This window comes from Sus scrofa, chromosome 5 (genome assembly GCF_054392235.1).
Source record: "Sus scrofa isolate SSC_HxYL_T2T_F1_AM1 chromosome 5, Sscrofa_HxYL_maternal_Yorkshire_Landrace_v2.0, whole genome shotgun sequence".
In the NCBI taxonomy this organism is placed as follows: domain Eukaryota; kingdom Metazoa; phylum Chordata; class Mammalia; order Artiodactyla; family Suidae; genus Sus; species Sus scrofa.
Genome location: NC_139387.1, coordinates 67,455,622 through 67,474,804, shown reverse-complemented (window position 1 = coordinate 67,474,804; position 19,183 = coordinate 67,455,622). Strand labels below are relative to the sequence as shown.

The window sequence follows — 19,183 nt, the reverse complement described above, 5'->3', positions numbered from 1 at the left end:
AAGCCTTCCTTTGGGGGCCTTCCCTTTTTACTTTCAAATGCTTGAAGGCTTTCGGCTTTTCCAGCTGCACAGGGCCCTGGGTAGCTGCTTCAAAGAGCTTGAAGAGAAAAAACAGGCCACAACAGAGCAGCCAGGATGCTTTGGAAGGGAAATTTCCTTTTTGGGTTTGCTGTCTGCAGGAATTTCCGATGCAGGCAGACGTTAATTCCTAGCTTCATGCTTCCTGATAAGGAAGCAGCTTCAATAAATGTGGCTATTTATAGATGTCTTTAAAAAAAAAAAGAAAAGAAAAGAAACAACTATATAACCAGAGGTCTATTGACCTCTTCTTTCACTTCGCATTTCATGCCGTGTGCATTTAAGGCCGCTGCTCTGGCAAAGTCTCTGACAAAGTGGCTCTCATGCTGTTGGGGGTAGGGGGCTGGGGGAAGGGGCCCTCACGTTCCTTGGAATTCTGGACATCTGGAAGCCACTGGCAATGGCTTGTCCCCCTCCCTGGTGCTGTGGGTTCTTTACATGAGCCTGGAGATGCCCGGCTCCATTCCAAGCCAGTACTGGAAGTTTATGACAGATGAAGCGAGAGAGCCATTTAAGAAGAAAAGCTGGTAGGAACCAGTCCCTTCTATGAATAGACTTGAACAACAGGAAATAAGAAATATGTCCACGTCGTCTGTATCCGCTCTCCTGTCTTCGCTTGGATTTTCCCCACCGTCAGGACCGCCGTGGTCTTTCTCCCGGGGTATCAGGGTTCTGCAGATCGAGGGCACCCTGACCGTTAGTTCTATGGGCAGCCTGACTTAGGTCTGCAGAACACTTGCTGGCTAGTGTGACCAAGATGCCACATGATGGTGGCTGGAACTGTGCTTTCCTGGGATTCCCTCCCCCCCCAGCCCCCCCTCCACACACACACACCTCTTCTTCATTATCACGGAGCATATTGATGGGGCTGAGTCTATACAAATTGAATCAAATGCTCATTCTCAAATAGTTCCTCCCATTTGCTCCAGGCCTGAGTTGCACATCGCTCAGACTCTTGGAGTTTCTGACAGGACCGCCTCTGCGCGCTTCATCTTTACCGTTTCCAGAGGTAAATGGTACCAAGGATTTTCGGGGGTTGCTGATTTCACTGTTGCCATCAGAGGATTCTCATTCTGTTGCCTCAACCATCCATGTGTGATGGGGGGTGGGGCACGGTACTTTCTGGTCTCTTCTGAAACAAGGTGGGGCAGGATTTGAGATTGAAACAATCCCTGCCTCTGGCCACATGCTGACTGTAAATTCCCAAGAATAATTAGTCACCCTGCCCCGATTTTGACTGCTTCCATCTTGGGTAGGTGGACTCAACCCCATTCTTCAGAAATTACTCCCTATTTTTGTTTCCTCTAGATCTTGGATGGAAATAGCCTCAGATGGGGCGCTAAGATTCAGTAATCGCAATGCAGACTGCAGATGTGGATGCTGGATAAAGAGCTCTGGGGGGTGTGGTGGATGCAGATCGGATGCCTGGGAGGAAATCTCTAACCCATGCAGGGCTGTGCAGGCACACTTTGTCTCATCAGTGCAGCCAGGGCTGAGTTCTCTACTCTGGGGTGGGGGCACTGAGGTGGTGCGCTTTAAAGAGGAGGGCGAACGTTTGCAAGGGGATAGGTAACAATCACTTGTTCTAAAAAGGTTCCTAGGTGTTGAGGGGTGTCCCGTAGTGCTATCTGAAGAAATATTACAGGGCTGTCAGGCATTTCTGAAGCTCCTCTTTAGAAGTAACAGTTTAATTATCCATTTGTTTTCTAAGAGTGGCTTACCTTTGCAGGTTGGTTTCTTTTTTGGTCATTATACCCCACCTTCTAGTTCATGGAAGCTTTGCTTCTACTTAGGAATAATTCTGAGATCCTCTGCGTAAAAGTTGTCACTCCTGAGAATCTTGGTTGTGATAATGTGTGGAATAAAAAATCTTGTCATGGAGTTCCCATTGTGGTTCGGTAGGTTAAGAGCCTGACGTAGTCTCCATGGGGGTTGCAGGTTTGATCCCTGGCCTCGCTCAGTGTGTTAGGGATTTGGCATTTCCTCAAGTTTCCGCGTAGACCACAGATGTGGCTCAGATCTGGTGTGGCTGTGGCATAGGCCAGCAGCTGCAGCTTCAATTCAACCCCTAGCCTGAGAACTTCCATATGCCATAGGTACGACCCTAAAAAGAAAAAAAGAAAAAGAAAAAGAAATCATTGTCACTGCTGTTTATTGAGGACTTTCTTAGTGCCAGGAACTTTATATGTTTATTATTCTGAATAATCACTAATGCTGCAAGGTAGACGTTCTGTTTGGTTTATACTTCAGGCTCAGAGTGGTAAGTCAGTTGCCAGAGTCACACACAGAGAAAGCAGAGAAGCCACAACTTGAACCCAGATCAAATTCCATAACCCAGAATTTTTTTTTTTTACTTTATGTTGCTTCATTTTTTTTTTTTTTCCTTAAGGCTGCACCAGTGGTATATGGAGGTTCCCAGGCTAGGGGTCTAATCGAAGCTGTAGCCAAGGGCCTATGCCACAGCCACAGCAATGTCAGATCCAAGCCGTGTCTGCGACCTACATCACAGCTGATGGCAACGCCGGATCCTTAACCCACTGAGCGAGGCCAGGGATCGAACCCGCAACCTCATGGTTCCTAGTCGGATTCGTTTCCACTGCGCCACGACAGGAACTCCTCATGTTGCTTCTTAAAGGCGTTAGAAATTTATGACCGTCATCTCCCTCTAGCTGTTTGTTAGAAGGAGAAAACCCAAGCTAACAGGTTGATTTCTGTTTTAATACAAGCAAAACTTAAAAACACTACAAACCAGAAAGGCCAAAGGAGTAAAACCAGAGACCTACCCTAAATTATCTTTTGAATTTAGAGGAAGATAAATTTTCAAATTCGATCTTCCTTGTAGACGCACCTCTGCAACTTATTTTCAGGTTTCTGTATAAAAGCAGGAGTTTTAAGAGACAAGATAAAACGAGTAAAAAGAGGTTCCCGTTGTTGACGAGTTCCCATCTTTTTAAAGGAGATGATTATCTGCCTCCCAGATTGACATGAAACGGTGGGAACGATGACGTACTCGTATTGTCGGGTCCACAGAGCAAAGCATTTCACTTCCTGTCGATCCGACCTGCCTGGGAAAAATCGTCTGCCGCATTGGTGCCTCGGTTGACGCGCATGACCTATGTGCCAGGAACACCTGCTGCAGGGCCGTGGAGCAGGGGTGGCCTTGTCTGGGGTCAGTAGAGGGTCGGGTCCTCTCTGACACCTCAGTCTTCCTCCCAAGGTTGTAGTTTCCTCGGCTGGAAAGCCAAGTAGCCTGAGTGTATGATTCCCCAGACTCTTCCCAGCTCAGACAGTTTACTTACTGCTCTCTAATTCCAGAAGAGAAATATAAGGCCTGTCAGCAGTGGAGCATTATCTCTCAGTGCTAAGGATAATGGTTATTCCCTTGATTTCTAGCACTCAGCATCACATTTTGGCGCAGATGGTGGTATTTTAATGCTGCGGGAAATTGTCCCCGACTTTTGCTGTGATTGTTTGTGAGGCTGCCCTCCTGCAGGGAAAGACTGGAAATTCAGCCCCCGACCGGATGCTGTTGGATGCTTCCCTGTGCTGCCCAGGATTGGAGACATGGTGCATGCTTTTGTGGGCTGGGAACTAGAGCCAGCTCCTGGCCTTGCTGGTCTCCCGAAGGCAGCCTCAGCCCCTGGCATCGGACCCTGGTTCCCAGGACCCCACAGCCAAACCGCAGGCCTGCTCCCCTGTTGTCCAAGCCACCCCCACCCTCTACCCCATCTGGCCTGAGAGTCATCTGTGAGTTTGGCCCTTTGCCCAGGGCATTAAGGCACAGGTGTAACTTCTGGTAACTACCTCCTTGACCCCAAGTGCATGATTTGTGGGAATCCCCTCTGCAGCTTGGGGCATGTTTGCCTTTCCTGTAACCTGTACAAATGACAGTGTGCATTTCGCTCCCTCTCGAGGTGGTGTCCACTGGGGTTTCAGGCTTGACAGAGCCGGCTGATCTGCATGAAGAGGCCACACTCCCCTCCTCCAGCCGGCCCCGTAGCCCATGCACAATTCATACCGCATTAATGAATGATGGGGGGCAGGGGAGAGAAAAAAGCCCCGCTGGCAAGGGAATGAAGGCTTTCAGCTTCTAAAGTGAAAGCTTTGAGGCTGAGCTTCTCAGTACATTTCCATCCAGCCCAGCCAGCAGGTAGAATCCGAGACACTTATTCCGTGCCCTGGGCCTGAGAACTCACACCCAAGAACCTCCTTCTCAACCGAGGCCTGGAACCAGTTACTCGAACCATCTCGTCCTTGCCACCGGCTGCGGAAAGGGGGGGTGTCAAGTTAGGGAGGAAAGACTTGCCCAAAGCAGCAGTGATGCACAAACAAAGCTGATGAGGGGTGGCGTTTTGCCTCCCAAGGAGCTCTTGGGTCGCCAACCTCAGGAACTGTTTGTAGGGAAACAAATCATGAGCCAGTGATTCGGTGCCAGTGCTCTTGAGGAAGTGAAATTCCGCTTCCTCCTCGTGAGCCTGACTTCGGGAAGCAGCCCTCTGCCAGGGCAGGTTCCCAGACCTGTTGTTCCGATGGCTCAGAAGGTTGATGTGTTTGGGGCCTGTTGGCCTCTTCGATGGCAGCCCGGTGGCCCCTTGGCTTTTTCATTCTGATTCCTTCCACACCGGGGTTCTCACAGTGCTGACCTCCCCCACTTACTCTTTTTCACTTCTCCTGTGACGTGGGGGTGAAGCCGCCTCACGAAATCCCCGCCCCGGACAGACAGACAGTTCATATTCCCCTGTTGACGATGCCGCCCAGTGCTTGGTGGGGGGGCTCTTGCTGGTCTGACCGTCTGGCCGTGATTCAGCTCTTCACCCAGATACCTGGGGTTTTCAGTAAAGGTCTTTTAGGACGCAGCAATAGCCATTCCCTGAGAGAGAGATCCCCCACTTGAGAATTGTGGGTCACACTTGTCCTTTTAAAGCACCTTGAGTTCCCTGATCCTGCAGAGAGGAACCTAAACAGACATAAAATGTGTTTGGAGCTTAGAAAAGAAAAAAAAAAATGTTTCTCTTTGAGTCTTCGGTGAAGAAAAATTTTACTTTAAATAAATCCAAAATGGGTGCATGTGTGTGGGGGGGGGTATTGGGGGGGTTGGTTTGGACTGTCTCCTTGTGTGTATGTGTGTGTGTGTGTCTGTGATGGGGTGGGGGGTTTTGTTCAGACTCTCTCCTAGTGTGTGTGTGTGGTATTGGGGGGGGTTGGTTTGGACTGTCTCTGTGTGTATATGTGTGTGTGTATGTGTGTGTCTGTGATGGGGTGGGGGGTTTTGTTCAGACTCTCTCCGTGTGTGTGTCCGTGTCATGTTGGGGAGATTGGTTTGGACTGTCTTCTGTGTGTGTGTGTGTGTGTGGTGTTGGGGGGGGTGTTCATTCAGACTGTCTCCTAGCTACTCCTCTAGATATCTGTCTCAGGGAGCTTCGGGGATGACTCCTGTCACCCCGAGTGACCCAGGGAACAAAGTTGAAGAAATACAGCTGGGTATTGTGGCCTTGGCATTGTACACCCGGCTGTGTAGCCATCTCTCATCTGGTGCTTCTTTGTTGGCTGAAGGAGTATTGAGATTCAGAAAGTGGCTGGCTTCTAAACTTTGATTGTCCAGACAGCACTACCCTGGGTCCAGGACAGAGGGCTTATAGTTGTCTGTGAAAAGGGTCCGTGTTGTGCTTCAGCAGTGTGTGGTCACCCAGTTGCAGTGATACAAGAGAACCCTGAACTTGAATATCTCCATGATGAACTACCGTGGTGCCTGAAATTCTCCTAAGATATATTCCTTTTGGCTCAGGCATCGCTTCTTTTTCTTTCTTTCTTTCTTTCTTTTTTTTTTTCCATGACCTTATCCCATGACATGTGCAAGTTCCCGGGATCAAACACTCACCAGAGCAATGACCCAAGCCACAGCAGTGTCAATGCCGGAGCCTTAACCTGCTGAGCCACAAGAGAACTCCCAGGCATTGTTTCCACCTAATTTTACTTTTTTTTTTTTTTTTTTTTTTTTTTTTTTTTTTTTTGCATTTTTAGGGCTGCCCCTGTGGTGTATGGAAGTTTCTAAGTTAGGGATTGAATCGGAGCTACAGCTGCCAGCCTACGCCACAGCCACAGCAGTGCAGGATCCCAGCCGCATCTGCAACTTACACCACAGCTCTTGGCAATGCCAGATCCTTAACCCACTCAGCAAGACCAGGGCTTGAACCTGCATCCTCGTGGATACTAGTCAGGTTCATTACTGCTGAGCCACAATGGGATCTTCTCTACTTTTTAAAGGAGTTAAAAAATAGTTATGCTAGCAGATAATACCTTGGATAGAGATCATTAATACCTTGAGTCCCTGATATCTTAATGAAAATTGGTTTATCAAATCTCTAGCATCTTTTGAAATGGCAGATCCATGGCCAGCATGGAAGGTCAAGGGAGGGATCTGACTTGGAAATAAACTCCGCGATTTTGCTTGGGGCTGGCCTTTTCCATGGAGAGGAGACAGACATAAGACTAGATGGAAAATCCAGACCCCTTGATGTAGACAAAACATTGTGAGCTTGGACCTGGGAGACCAAGACGAATAATCTGATACTTGCTGTGCCTGGCTGTTGGTCTCCAGATGTTGCCAGAATCGGTGTTGGCCAAACAAAGTTGGACGTCTCTAGCTCGCTGTCAGCTTGAGAATGTGTAAGCCATCCGCATTTTCTTGAGAAGAGTGCCGAATCTGGGAGTGGACATCTGCATCCTTGAGTCTTTCGGCTGTTCTTACCAAAAATGTCTACCTCAGGGATGACTCAGTGTGTGATTGCACGTGTATAAGGCACCTGTGTTGGGTGTTTTTTTTTTTGTTTTGTTTTGTTTTTTGTAAGAAATAGATTTATTAGGGTAGGACGTTTGTGAGCGATATAAGCGGGCAAGCACGGAAGCTCAGCCCCCGGGACCTGTTAATCAAGTGGAAGTGATCCAGCAAATCCTGGCTTGTGTGGAAATGGTGGGAGCTGGCAGGGATGGGTGGCTTTCTGCGAGGAGTGGGCATGTTGATTGGAGAGAAAGATTCTTCGGCATTCTCCGTATGGAGCCATAACTTCCATTTATTGAGTGCTTATGGGAGGCACTTCTCACATGTGTGCTATCATTTAGTCCTTACGACAGACCTATGAACTGAGTTTTATTATCCTCACTTTCCTGATGAAAGGTCAGGTTTAAAGAGGTTCAGGAACTTGGCCCACGTCACAGAGCGGGTAGGTGGCCGGGCAGGGCCCTCAGACGCTCCAGTCCACACCTTTCCTCCCAGGCTGAGCCAAAGACCTATTCCCCAGCCCGTTCTCTTGAAGAACGCGAAAGATTGTGTTGGATCCCCCTCTGCGATCCAACTGTGGTTAAAACCTCATAAATTTTAGAAAAACAGAATAACTCCCTAAAAGAAGATCGTAAATCCACTCTATAGAAACCATCCACCACAACCCCAAACCTCAGGGTGAATATATTCAGATTTCAGTGGGCTATAGGATTCTTGCTATCCCTTAAATATCACTCTGTTTCCTGGTAAACAGTATCCCTTACCGAGTCTTGGCACATGGATCGTGTAATAAGATCAGACCCCATCGCTCTGCCATTCAAGTTCCGTCTTAAGTCCAGGGTGAAAATCCAGAGCTGCCTTCGTTCCTCCTCTGTCTCTCGGCCTCTTTGTCCCACTGCCTACGATCCAGTTTGAAGTTCGGCACCACTCCCTCTTTTTGTGCTTTAGATTTCTTTTTCTCAACTTTTTTTTTGTTTGTTTTTTCTTTTTTTTAATGAAGTGATTTGAAATGGAAAATTAAGAACTTAACTGAGAGTCTGGCAGTTTTCTGCTAATGCCTCTGTACTAGGAAGCTTCATAAAATATTATATATTATTATTCACTTCAGCACAGCTGCTCTGGGCTCTCACCCACTTAGTCATTCACAGTATGTCTGAGAGATTAATTTTTATAAGGCTGTGGTTTGGGATATTTTTCTCCCCCTGCACGTTTTACTTAAAATCCTCACCGGGAAAGTTTGTGGGGAAAAAAAATCCACCACCCCTGATAGAAGGTAATTTGGCAATATACATGCTTTCGGAACTATAATTGGCTGTTTTATTTTTTGTGCACGCTCTTTGTTTGGAATACTGCAATCTTTCTACCAGAAATCTCAAATGTAGGGAGGGGGGGATTGAGGACAAGAATGGGAGCTTGCAGGGCTGGTGTGTGTGGCAGGCAAGTTTTTGGAGATGCCCCTTTCTTGATGAAAGCCTCTCTTGGAGCGTTCAAGCCCTTGGTGTGACCCAAGGTGGGCAGGGGGGCACATGGGCTCAGGAGCACAAGGAAGAGGGAGGCAGAGGCGGGCCAGGGTCCGTGTCGGTGGGGTCCCCACCCCCAGAGTGAGAACCGCACTGTTTATCCCAGCCTCCCAGCAGCAGCCAGCAGGCCAGGGGTGTTTTCAGGACTCAGCTGCCAAAGTTTCTTGAAACAGCTCTGCTCAAAGGCATATGCTGGGCTCACTTCTGAGGGAAATTTCCTTTTTGGGGAAGTTGAAGCAAAGGAATTTCCTGTGTGGGCAGACAGAGCTTCCTGACTTGAAGGCTTCTTGGAAGGGAAACAGTTTCATAATGAAATGACAAATTAAAGACATACCAGCCGGGTTCACTTCAAAACAGCTATTGAGCGTGCAGGCAAAGCCCTATTCTACTCCCTCACAGAACAAAAATAAATCCCATCCTGACAGGTTTCTGTATGCGGGATTAGATCCGTCCCCCACACCTTCCCTCGCAGCCTGCTTCATCTCCCGTCCTCCCACCCCCGCCATTAGCTGCCACCGTCTCTGTCTTCACAGCCCCGGAGCCACCAGCAGGGAGGCCGGGCGCATCTCTCTCTCTCTTGCTGCCTTTCTTTCTGGCTTGGCCCAGTCCTGACCCCCACGGAGGCCCGAGAAGGTTCTGTTACGAGCCCCATGCTGCCAAGCCCCACAGAAAGGACCTCTTTCCTTCCCCGGTGGACACAAAGCAATGATTGAAGATGTCTTCGGCAATGGGCTTAAAAAAAAAAAAAAGAAAGAAAAGAAAAAGCAGCCATTTCCTCAGGCTGGCCTTTAAGATCATGCAGGCAGTAAATATGAGTGCTCTTCTGGTCTGGGGAGCTGAGTCCAAAGTCTGGTTTGTTGAAGAAAAGAAGGCTCTGTGTTGGACCGACGATGTTCTTATACCTGAACGTATCATTTTATGCAGTTTAGACAGCTCGCATTTTTTAAATGGACTTGAAGACGCCTGATGAATTAAACTTCTCTTTTTATGGAACAGACCAGGAGAAGCAATGATGGCAGTTATCATTTGGGGTCAATATCAATTAGGCTTGAGCTAAGGGAGGAGAAAAGGCACAGGTTTGGGGATCGGATGTCCAAGGGCCAGCTCTAACTATGTACCACTGGCATCGTCACCAGGGACGAGTGGCTTCACCTCTCAGCCTCAGTTTCCTCATCTCTAAAATGGGCACAGCAGCGCCTTTTCCACAGTATGGTGAGGAAACTCGATTATGACTTCCAAAGCACTTTGTATGCGCCTCTAAAGCCTTGGCCAAATAGCTCTTGCTATTTAGTCACTATTGGGATTGAAATACAGTATTCGATTGAAACAGCAGGAGTGTAGGATTCGGAGATCAGTTTGGCAGATGTTTATTGGAGGTTTTCTCTGTGTGCAGTGTGCTTGGGCTCTGGGGCGAGGGCAATAAATGAAGTGTGAGGTTTAGAGAGGCCACATGGTGTAGCAGAAAGAATCTCGGACTTAGGGTCAGGAGGCCAGGGTTCAAGCCCGGCTGTTACTCAATAGCTCTGTGGCTGGGAGTGAGCTCTTTAACCTTTATGAGCCTCAGTTATTCATCTGTAAAATTGGGGGAAGTCAAACTCTATGACTTTAATAAGTTCTGTTCAACTCTGACATTGTTTAATCAATTTTAAGAGCCTTTTCTGCTGCTCATAGGATTGATTCAGAAGAGTAAGGAGGAAATAGTCCCTGTATGACAGCTTGTCTGATGAAGAAGCTTGCATCAAAAAGCTAGATATTTTTAATTAGTGTGTCTGATATGAACAGGAAAAGAATGGTGCTTGCCAGATATGTCAGCAGTGGCAGTTTGTTTTGGGGTGTTTCTCAGTGAATGCTGACTTGAAAATGACGAGGGTCGCGGCAGTTTCTTCAAGCGAACTTCTCTCAGAATTTTGGTTTACCTTCTCCCAGCTGCTCCAAGGGATATTCGGCATGTTTCCAAATGGTTATTTTATTTTGGTGGCCACACCGGTAGCATGCGGAAGTTTCCAGGCCAGGGCTTGAACCCGCACCACAGCTATAACCAGAGCCACAGCAGTGACAATACCATAAACTTAACCCACTGAGCCTCAAGGGAACCTCCTCTAAATGGTCATTTATTTAAGCCATTCCCATCGTGGACATCTTGTCCAAATAGGCTTCCAGGATAAAGGCCATGATGTTGACTGGGTCCTGCCAATGAGCTTTCATTACGTGCTGATACACAATTTTAGGACTGCCGTATTATTCTTCCTCTAATTACCTATTTGTATGAATAAAGGACTGTTAAAAATTTTGCCTCTGAACAATCTTCTCAGCACCCATGTTCGATTTGACAAAATACAAGGGCTGGAAAAATTAGATAGCATGTAGAAGATCACAGTTCTCCAAGTCGAGCGCTGAGTGAAAACGGCAGCTGGTGTTACTGGGTGTGTCCTGTGTGTTACAGGTGCTTCGGTAAATCGCCCCATTAGTGTTTTTCTCCCAACAAGTCTGAAAGGTAGGCGATCTTGTCTTCACTTTTCAGATACAGAAACTAGGGCTTTGAAACATTAAGCAGTTTGCTCCAGGATACAGAGCTGATTGGTGATCAAGTCAGAATTTGAACGTGGATCTGTCTGTTCGGGAACCTGTGTTCTTCAGAGCATCTCATCTGTATTGTCCATTGTTATGAAATTGACCTCGGTGCCTAGAAGTGGCGTCAAACCTGTCCTGGGGCCTCAAAAAGAAACAAAATGAACCTCTAAGTCAACACACTCTGGTAGTGGCAGAAAAGCCTGCAGTTTTCCATTGTGGAAGATAATATACCTGGGCATAAAGTGAACAAACGTGGCCTGCCCCTTGCCTCTGGAAAGGAACCCGTTTGGGTTCATCCTGGGGCCAAGTTGGCCCAGAACCTCCCTGGCCAGCTCTGGCCACGCCTTGCAAAAGAGGACAGAAATCTGCTGGTCCTGTTTCAGATGAGTACAAAAAGTGCCCAGTGTCATTCTGCCTTCTTTTCCTTGTGAAATTCCTTGGAAATATTGTTGGTGACCGTCTGGGCTTCTCCAGAAGAAAATTCACATCTTGCTCTGTTCAGTAACCATTGGTTGGAAGAGCCACTGTGCTCAGTGCTAGGGAACACAAAGATGAATACGGTAGGAACTCATCTCAGAAAGCAAAACCTTGGATAATCATTCAACAAAACCAGGGATCACTGAGCTCCTATGGTGTCAGTAAGTGGTAATTACAAGAGAAATAAATATCTAAAAAACTTCCATCCGAAGACATCTTTTAAATTTTTACAGAAAGTGTATTTTTGGGGGATGTTCCTGTTGTGGCTCAGCGGTTAACGAACCTGACTAGCATCCATGAGGACACGGGTTCCATCCCTGGCCTTGCTCAGTGGGTTAAGGATCCTGCGTTGCTGTGAGCTGCAGTGTAGGTGGCAGACGCGGCTTGGATCCGGCGTGGCTGTAGCTCCGATTCGACCTCTAGCCTGGGAACCTCCATATGCCACAGGTACGGCACTGAAAAAGGCAACAACAACAACAAAAAGGAAAGTACATTTTTTGGTCTTGATTCTATGTTTGATTTTATTAACTTTTCTCTGTACAAGTAAGCTTCTAGTGTGTACCCTATTGTTTAAGCCCAAAGTTGTGTTATTTTTTGATTATTTGACTCTAATGAGAATAGCTCTAGGATTTCTCCTCCTCTTTCCCATTGTTAATCTCACTTTTCTTCCCTGAAGAATACAGACGTTCAAAATAATTTTTCAATAAAGGCCAAAATATTTTTTTTAAATTCACTTATATTTAAAACACAGGTAATATCCTGGAGAAAAATCTGAGAAAAACATGCAGGGTTTTTGTTTTTTTGTTTTTTTGTTTTTTTTCACACCATCAAATGGAACCTAATATCCCAAAGCTAAAGGCTGATTCTTTTTTTTTTTTAATTTTTTTATTATAGTTGATTTACAATGTTCTGTCAATTTCTGTTGGATAGCAAAGTGACCTAGTTATCTTGACCTAGTTATCTATCTACCTACATATCTATCTACACATACACATTCTTTTTCTCATATTGTCTTCTACCAGAAAAACATGCAATTTTGATGGTACCTAATTGTAAAAGACCCACCGTCCTAAGCTATTTTTTGGCAGATGTTGCAAAGCACTCTGTAGGTGTCATTTGGGGTTCGTAGGAAGGAGAGAAATGGCTTCACTTCTCCTGTAGAGAAATGTGATCTTCTCATTTGAATCTTTCTTTGACCTCTACCTGCCAGTGGGGTCTTTTGAAAACACTCCCTTTCTTCATTACTCTATATTCTCCATTTGGGCTTAAGAGGGAGAAAAAGAAAGTACTGTTGAAATGCAGCGACCAGATCTGCACTTTAAGAGGCTCTTTTGCTTCTCTGGTGAGGAAGTTGGGGGACCTGGAAGTGATTGATTGATTGATTGTTTGGTTTGGACCTGAGCAGCAGGGAGGCAGGGCAGGTTTGGGATAAGAGCTGGCGGGCCGTCTCCTGCATCCCAACCCCGTGATTCCGTGGATGGTTTCCTTACCCGGCAGCATCGCAAGGGGACAGTCCATTAAGGGGAAGATCAGATTAACGGAGGAGTTGCAGGGGCTGAAGAGGTGCTTTAGGGAGCAGAATGACTTGACAGGTGGATGAAATTCAGTCTCCTTCCCATTCCCATTTTTTTTTTTCTAAAAAGGAAGTTGCTAATTAGTTATTTTGAGTGACATCTTCTCTTTCATTTTGCCTGCTCTTCAGATCAGCAGTGTGTCAGTGGGCAGCTGTGGGGAGAAGGAACAGCATCTGCTGGGCCTTGAGACCCCTAAGTGGACCCCCACGTCTTGGACGTTGGGAGTTGACAGTATCTTCCCACGTCCTTAACAGCTTCACTGACCACTGAGACTCCAAGTGACCGAGGCAGTAGCCCAGGGTCAGGGTCAGGTCTGGGCAGGGAAGCTCCGCCTCCGTTGTTTACCTCACCCTCTCTGGAGCTGGAGTTGCCTCTGCCCATCTTAAAGGAAACCAGAGAACTTGACGTCTCTGTGTGGTCCAGGCCCAGCTTGAAGCCTGAGCTTCTGAACCTGAACATGGCAGTTCCAGCCTCCCTTCTGTGACTCCTGGGAATTCCCAACAGAGAGGGTCATATCTAGTCACTCTCAACTTGAGGGACCCCAACGCTGCCTCCCTTTAACTGCCCACTAAGAACCTTAAGATTTAGAGGAAATTAAAATAGACCTTCTAGAAAGAATGGTATGGAGGTCTCAGGCACAAATGTAGCACTTTTTGACACTAGAGAAAGAAAGCTTTTTTGACATCTGTGAATAAAGAATAAGCAATGGCTCTGTTCCATCCTCCTGGCTAATCCAGGGCATTTGCACCAGACCCAGAGTGATTCTGACAGGCTTTAACTGATGACCAACATCGGTCTGTTTGTCTTTCCATTAGGGACTGATTGTGACAGCATTGCCATCGAGCCGCCACATATAGGAAAGAACTCAGTTTCCGAAAATGTAGGGATTACGTCCTAGTAATGTTTAACATTTCACAGCTCACAGAAATGGGCTACATCCTGCGTAAACAGTGCCTTGCTGATGATCGATAAGTGTTACTGATCATGATCCAGTGGCGACCCCCGCCACATTTTACTTTGGGCTCTTTGGCAAGTCATGTAATAACTGGGTCTGTAACTCCAACCTAGGGAGCAGTCACTGTCTGCAAACTTGGTTATGTTAAAATCTCGAGACACCCTTTCCTTACCTCACTTCTTATCTCTGAGTGTTTATGTTTCTGATGACATTTAAAAGTCAATCTCCCAAACACTTTAGAGCTAAATCCTAGCAGAGACGAACTTTAAACTGGTGCGAGTGGGGGAGGGTAGAGTAATCCTTCTGGGAGTCAGAATGAGACACTCTTGTGTCTGGACTGGTGGCAGGTTTGTATGTTACCAGAGTGATCTCCATGGTGACAGATCAACATGGCGCCATTGACAGCTCTGCACTCAGAGCTTAGGGTTCCCATGAGAAAGTGGGTCCTCACGGCAGATGGGAAGAAATCAGGAAATACGGACGCACGCTCCCCTTCCTTGCAGAGTTCTGCTCCTGAAGTTTCAGTGCATATAACCAGTGACATGGCCTGCTTAACCACTCAGGTACCCCCGAGTGAACCAAGACTCTTCAGAGAATGCTTGGATTTCAGCTAAACTCGTACAAAGTTTAAACAGGCTTTCACAGCAAACGTGTTGCAGCAGAATGAAAGTGTGACCTGGCCTCAGGAACCCTGGCCTGAAGACCCCGCTCTGACTCTATTCGCAGGTCCTTACTTTCTAGATTCCCAAATTTCCCCCAGTTCTAATAGTCAGTCATCCAACTATACTGAGAGCACCTAGTACAATACATTGGCAGGCAAAAAAGATAGCCAAGTAAATATGCAGAGTGCCATCCGCACGGACACCAGAGCTAGGATGACACGGGGATCTGGAGCACCCAACATGTAGAAGGTGGGATTCATGTCTCTTAGATTCATCTCTGAAAGTAACACCCAAAATCTGGAGTCCAGGCAGCCAACAGAAGAGTTTATCTTCCTGGAGCCTTGGTTACCAAAGGTTATTTAGTTGGAAGAAAGAATCAACAATCACTCATTTATTTTAAACCCCTAGAGAACACTTGTGAATTCGGAAGAACATTTATATAATTTGATAATTTCATGAGCCTCTTTCCTGGAGATCTCATGACTCAGTGATCACAGGAGTCAGAGCAGGGAAGGTAGTTTTCCGTGGTCAGGTCTGGGTGGTAGTTGGGCTTTGGTAGCCTCTGCAGTGAGATTCTTTGTGGCCAGGACCACAGAGTGGCTGGGCAATAGGTGATTTGGGTGATGGTTTCTGTCATTATATGTTGAAGGGGCACCAATTTTTCCCCCAGAGGGGATTTCGTTTCTAAGGAATTTCTCCCTAGGGCTCTGGGAGAATTAAACCCATCATGAGACAAGGAAGCAACTGCCTATTTCCTTTATGAGGCACCTAATAAACCTGATATTAACTCAAGCAGGCCAGCAGCTCCCTTCTGGGGAACAAGTCAGGACATTTCTTTACCGCACTTTGCAAGGTTAAGAAGAACAACCAATAACAGTAGCACCCGGTTTACACTTGTCTTGTGATTCTCTCTGGTCTATCTTTAACCACCAGAAGTCTAAATGTTTATTTTAGATGCATCATGTTGGAAGAACGTATAGATTGCCCACATCAAAAGGCTGCCTCCAAGACCAGCTTTAGGAAAGTCCATGATCAAGATTTAAGTGTGTGGGAGTTCCTGTCGTGGCTCAGGGGTTAACGAACCCAACAAGGAACCATGAGCTTGCGGGTTTGATCCCTGGCCTCGCTCAGTGGGTTAAGGATCCGGCATTGCCGTGAGCTGTGGTGTAGGTCACAGATGTGACTTGGATCCCGCATTGCTGTGGCTGTGGTGTAGGCCAGCAGCTGTAGCTCCGATTGGACTCTTAGCTTGGGAACCTCCAGGTGCCACAGGTGCAGCCCTAAAAAAAAAAAAATTTAAGTGTGAAAAATCTTGATCTTATTTCCCTTGTCATGTCTCTGTCCTACGTTTACTTTGTTGACATAAAAAGAATTTTTGTCTAGTTCAGCAAGAGCTAAAAGAGCCATATATATATCCATATATACATGTGAGTGTGTGTTATGTATATGGGTGTGTATATGTATGTTTATTAGTCAAGATCTTTTTGCCTAAGAATCAGCTGTGCTGAGTCCGATCTATTGAAAGTACAAAAATTCTTGAAGTGATACCAGAATGGACAAGAGGGAGAATTAGAATTTTAGAGCAGTTTTGTGCTCTGTAATTCTTGTTCCAAACATTGCTGTCTGGGGAGTTCCACTGGTGGTGAAGCAAGTTAAGGATCCGGCATTGTCACTGCTGTGGCGTCGGTTCCATCCCTGGCCTAGGAACTTGCACATGCCGTGGGTGAAGCCCAAAAAAAAAAAAAAGCACGCACACAAGACCCTATGGTTTGAGAGCTTGGCTTTTACTGATTGAGAGTAAAGGAAGATGTTGGGATCTGGAAGGGTGAAACCCAGGTTCCAGGACTGTGAACCACAGAATGTGGCAGCAGAAACTATGGCAGAGACGGAGAGGCTGATGGCATTCCACCGTCTCCCTCACACAGGTTCTAATCCCTGCAAGGTAATCGTAGAGGAAAGCTTAGCCATCACAGCAAATATTTATCAAACTGCTTCTGCGGCAGGCCCCTGGGATGAGGTTATCCTATGAGTAAAACAGGCACTCTTCTTTTTATTTCTTAGTAAAAGGTCTTTCCAAAAGGTTGTGCCCACAAAATATTCCCCGAGCACCCCATGTGCCAGGCAGATGCTAAGCATTGCCGGAACCATGGTGAGCAAGAGCCAAGGGTCTTCCGTGTTAATCCCTGGGATTTACAACCTAGAGGGGAGACGCCCTCTCTGCCATATGCATACACAAGACACCGTCACTGCCCTGTTACAAGTCCTCGACATGTCACTCCCCATGTCGAGTCTTTCTACATTTCTAAACACCCCTGTTGTGGGAGCTGCTGAAGGACCGGGGCACCTGAAAAACTACCACATAAGCATCACATCCAGGAGATGCTTGGTGCGCTGTTCCTGGGGCATCTCTGCACTCAGTGTGTGTTCTTACATCTGCCTGATGTGCTGATCTGTCTCTGCTGCTTGCAGTTCTTCAGGTCTGTCCAAGCTAGTATGATTTATTTTCCACTAATGTTTCTGGAGGTTGGGGAACTGTTTAATCCACTTTCTGCCACAGCTGTGCAGCACCAAGTACCAAGCCTGCTAACCGTGTCTTATGTTGATGCTGAAGGGGTGGTTATTAGCAGCACTGGCTCGGCAAACCAGTGTACCAGTGATGGAGTTGTCTGGGCTCAGCCTGGGAGCTCAGGACCATGCCCAGGAAGTAATGGGGTAATGGAAATTGGTTTCTCATATGAAAGTGAATCTCCAGTGAGGCGGAGACAGGCATGCCAGGACTAAGCTGTCACTGTAGCAGCACTGAAAAGTCCCCAGTGTGGGGACCCGACTTCTACCTTAGATTGAGCACTAAAAAAATTTTTTTTAACTGCTGAAGCGTGTTTATTTATTTATAAATTTCTTTATTGAGGTATAATTGCTGTACAATATTATATGTTTCAAGTGTACAACATAGTGATTCGCAGTTCCTAAAGATTATAGTCCATTTATAGTTATTATAAAATATTAGCTATATCCTGTGTGCTGTATAATATATATCCTTGTAGCTTATTTATTACTGCATAGTAGTTTATACCTTTTAATCCCCTACCCTCATCTCAACCTTCCCCGATATCCTCTTTCCATAGGTAACCACTGATTTGTTCCCTATATCTGTGACCTGTTTCTTTTTTGTTTTATTTGCTAGTTTGTTTTCAGATTCCACGTAAAAGTGATACTATGCAGTATTTGTCTTTGACTTATTTCACTTAGCTTAATAACCTCCCAGTCCATCCCTGTTGTTGCGAATAGCAAAATTTCATTCATTTTTATGACTGAGTAGTATTCCTGTGTGTGTGTATTTGCATGTATCTATTCATTTGTTGATCCATTTATCTGTTGATGGATGCTTAAGTTGCTTCCATATCTTGGCTGTTATTAAGTAGTGCTGCTATGAACATTGAGGTGCATATATCTTTTCAAATTAGTGTTTTGATTTTTTTTAGTTATATACCCAGGAGTGGAACTGCTGGGTCATCTGGTATTGCTGTTTTTAATTTTTTGAGAAACTTCCGTACTGTTTTCCACAGTGGCTGCACCAATTTATGTTTCCACCAACAGTGCACCCGGGTTCCCTTTTCTCCACATCCTTGCCAGCATTTGTTATTTGTGTTCTTTTTGATGATGGCCATATTGACAGGTGTGAGATGATAGCTTGTGGTTTTGATTTGCATTTTTCAGATGATCAGTGATGTTGAGCATCTTTTCATGTGTTTGAGCATGAAAATAACTCATAAAAGAACAGTACATATACTAGAAATAATAAAATACCAATTTGCATTTTTTTAAGTGGCAGGGATTTTTTTAATGTTAATTCTCAATTTAGATGAGTTGTAGAGAGATGAAGACATTTATTTGTACCTGACACAGCTCATTACTCCAGACTCTCAGCAGCTCACAGAAGAAGCCTCCCCATTACAAGTGAAAGGACAAAACACCAGCAGTGACATGAGAACAAAAATATAACTCAGGGAGCCTGACGTTTGTAGAAACACTTTGACAATATGGATAAAGAACCTTTAAACGGTTTTGCTCTTTGACTCCATGATTTCTTTTCTAAAAACCCATCACTAGGAAATGATTTCAGACGCTAACAGAGGTTCTTAATACATGGATGAGCAGAGCAGCAGGCATCAACAGGAATCACTTCATTAAATTAGGGCAGGCAATTAGGCTGGAATATTATACAGCAATTAAAAATGATGTCCTCGAAATGCTCATCTAATGCATTTGAGAAGTCAGGATACACACCTTGCTCCTGAAAATCATCTTCCCTGCCCTCCCATTCTTTTTCTTTTTCTCTTTTCTTTCTTTTCTTTTTTGGCCACCCTGCAGCATATAGAGTTCCTGGGCCAGGGATCAGATCCGAGCTACAGTTGCGAACAACATTGCAGCTGTATCAACTCCAGATCCTTTTAACCCACTGGGCCAGGTCGGGGATAGAACCTGTGTGCTTGATGCTGCAGAGATGCCATTGATCCCATTGTGCTATAGCAAGAGCTCCCTCCCTCCCTTTTTCAGTCTATAAACAT

The 19,183-nt window shown here is 45.9% G+C and overlaps 1 protein-coding gene and 2 long non-coding RNA genes across 8 annotated transcripts in view; 2 read left to right on the top strand and 1 right to left on the bottom strand.

Annotated features, from left to right (window-relative positions):
- The window catches only part of ETV6 (ETS variant transcription factor 6), a 253,951-nt gene that overhangs the window by 115,412 nt on the left and 119,356 nt on the right, over positions 1–19,183 (top strand). The gene's annotated exons all lie outside the window — the stretch shown is intronic.
- On the top strand, positions 166–5,137 carry LOC146403411 (uncharacterized). Its single transcript, XR_014803835.1, has 2 exons — positions 166–2,087; positions 2,542–5,137. It is a non-coding gene; the product is annotated as an uncharacterized LOC146403411 (long non-coding RNA).
- LOC146403410 (uncharacterized) lies at positions 2,733–9,140 on the bottom strand. The gene is made up of 2 exons (XR_014803836.1): positions 5,358–9,140; positions 2,733–5,245 (listed from the first exon to the last, which is right to left on the bottom strand). It is a non-coding gene; the product is annotated as an uncharacterized LOC146403410 (long non-coding RNA).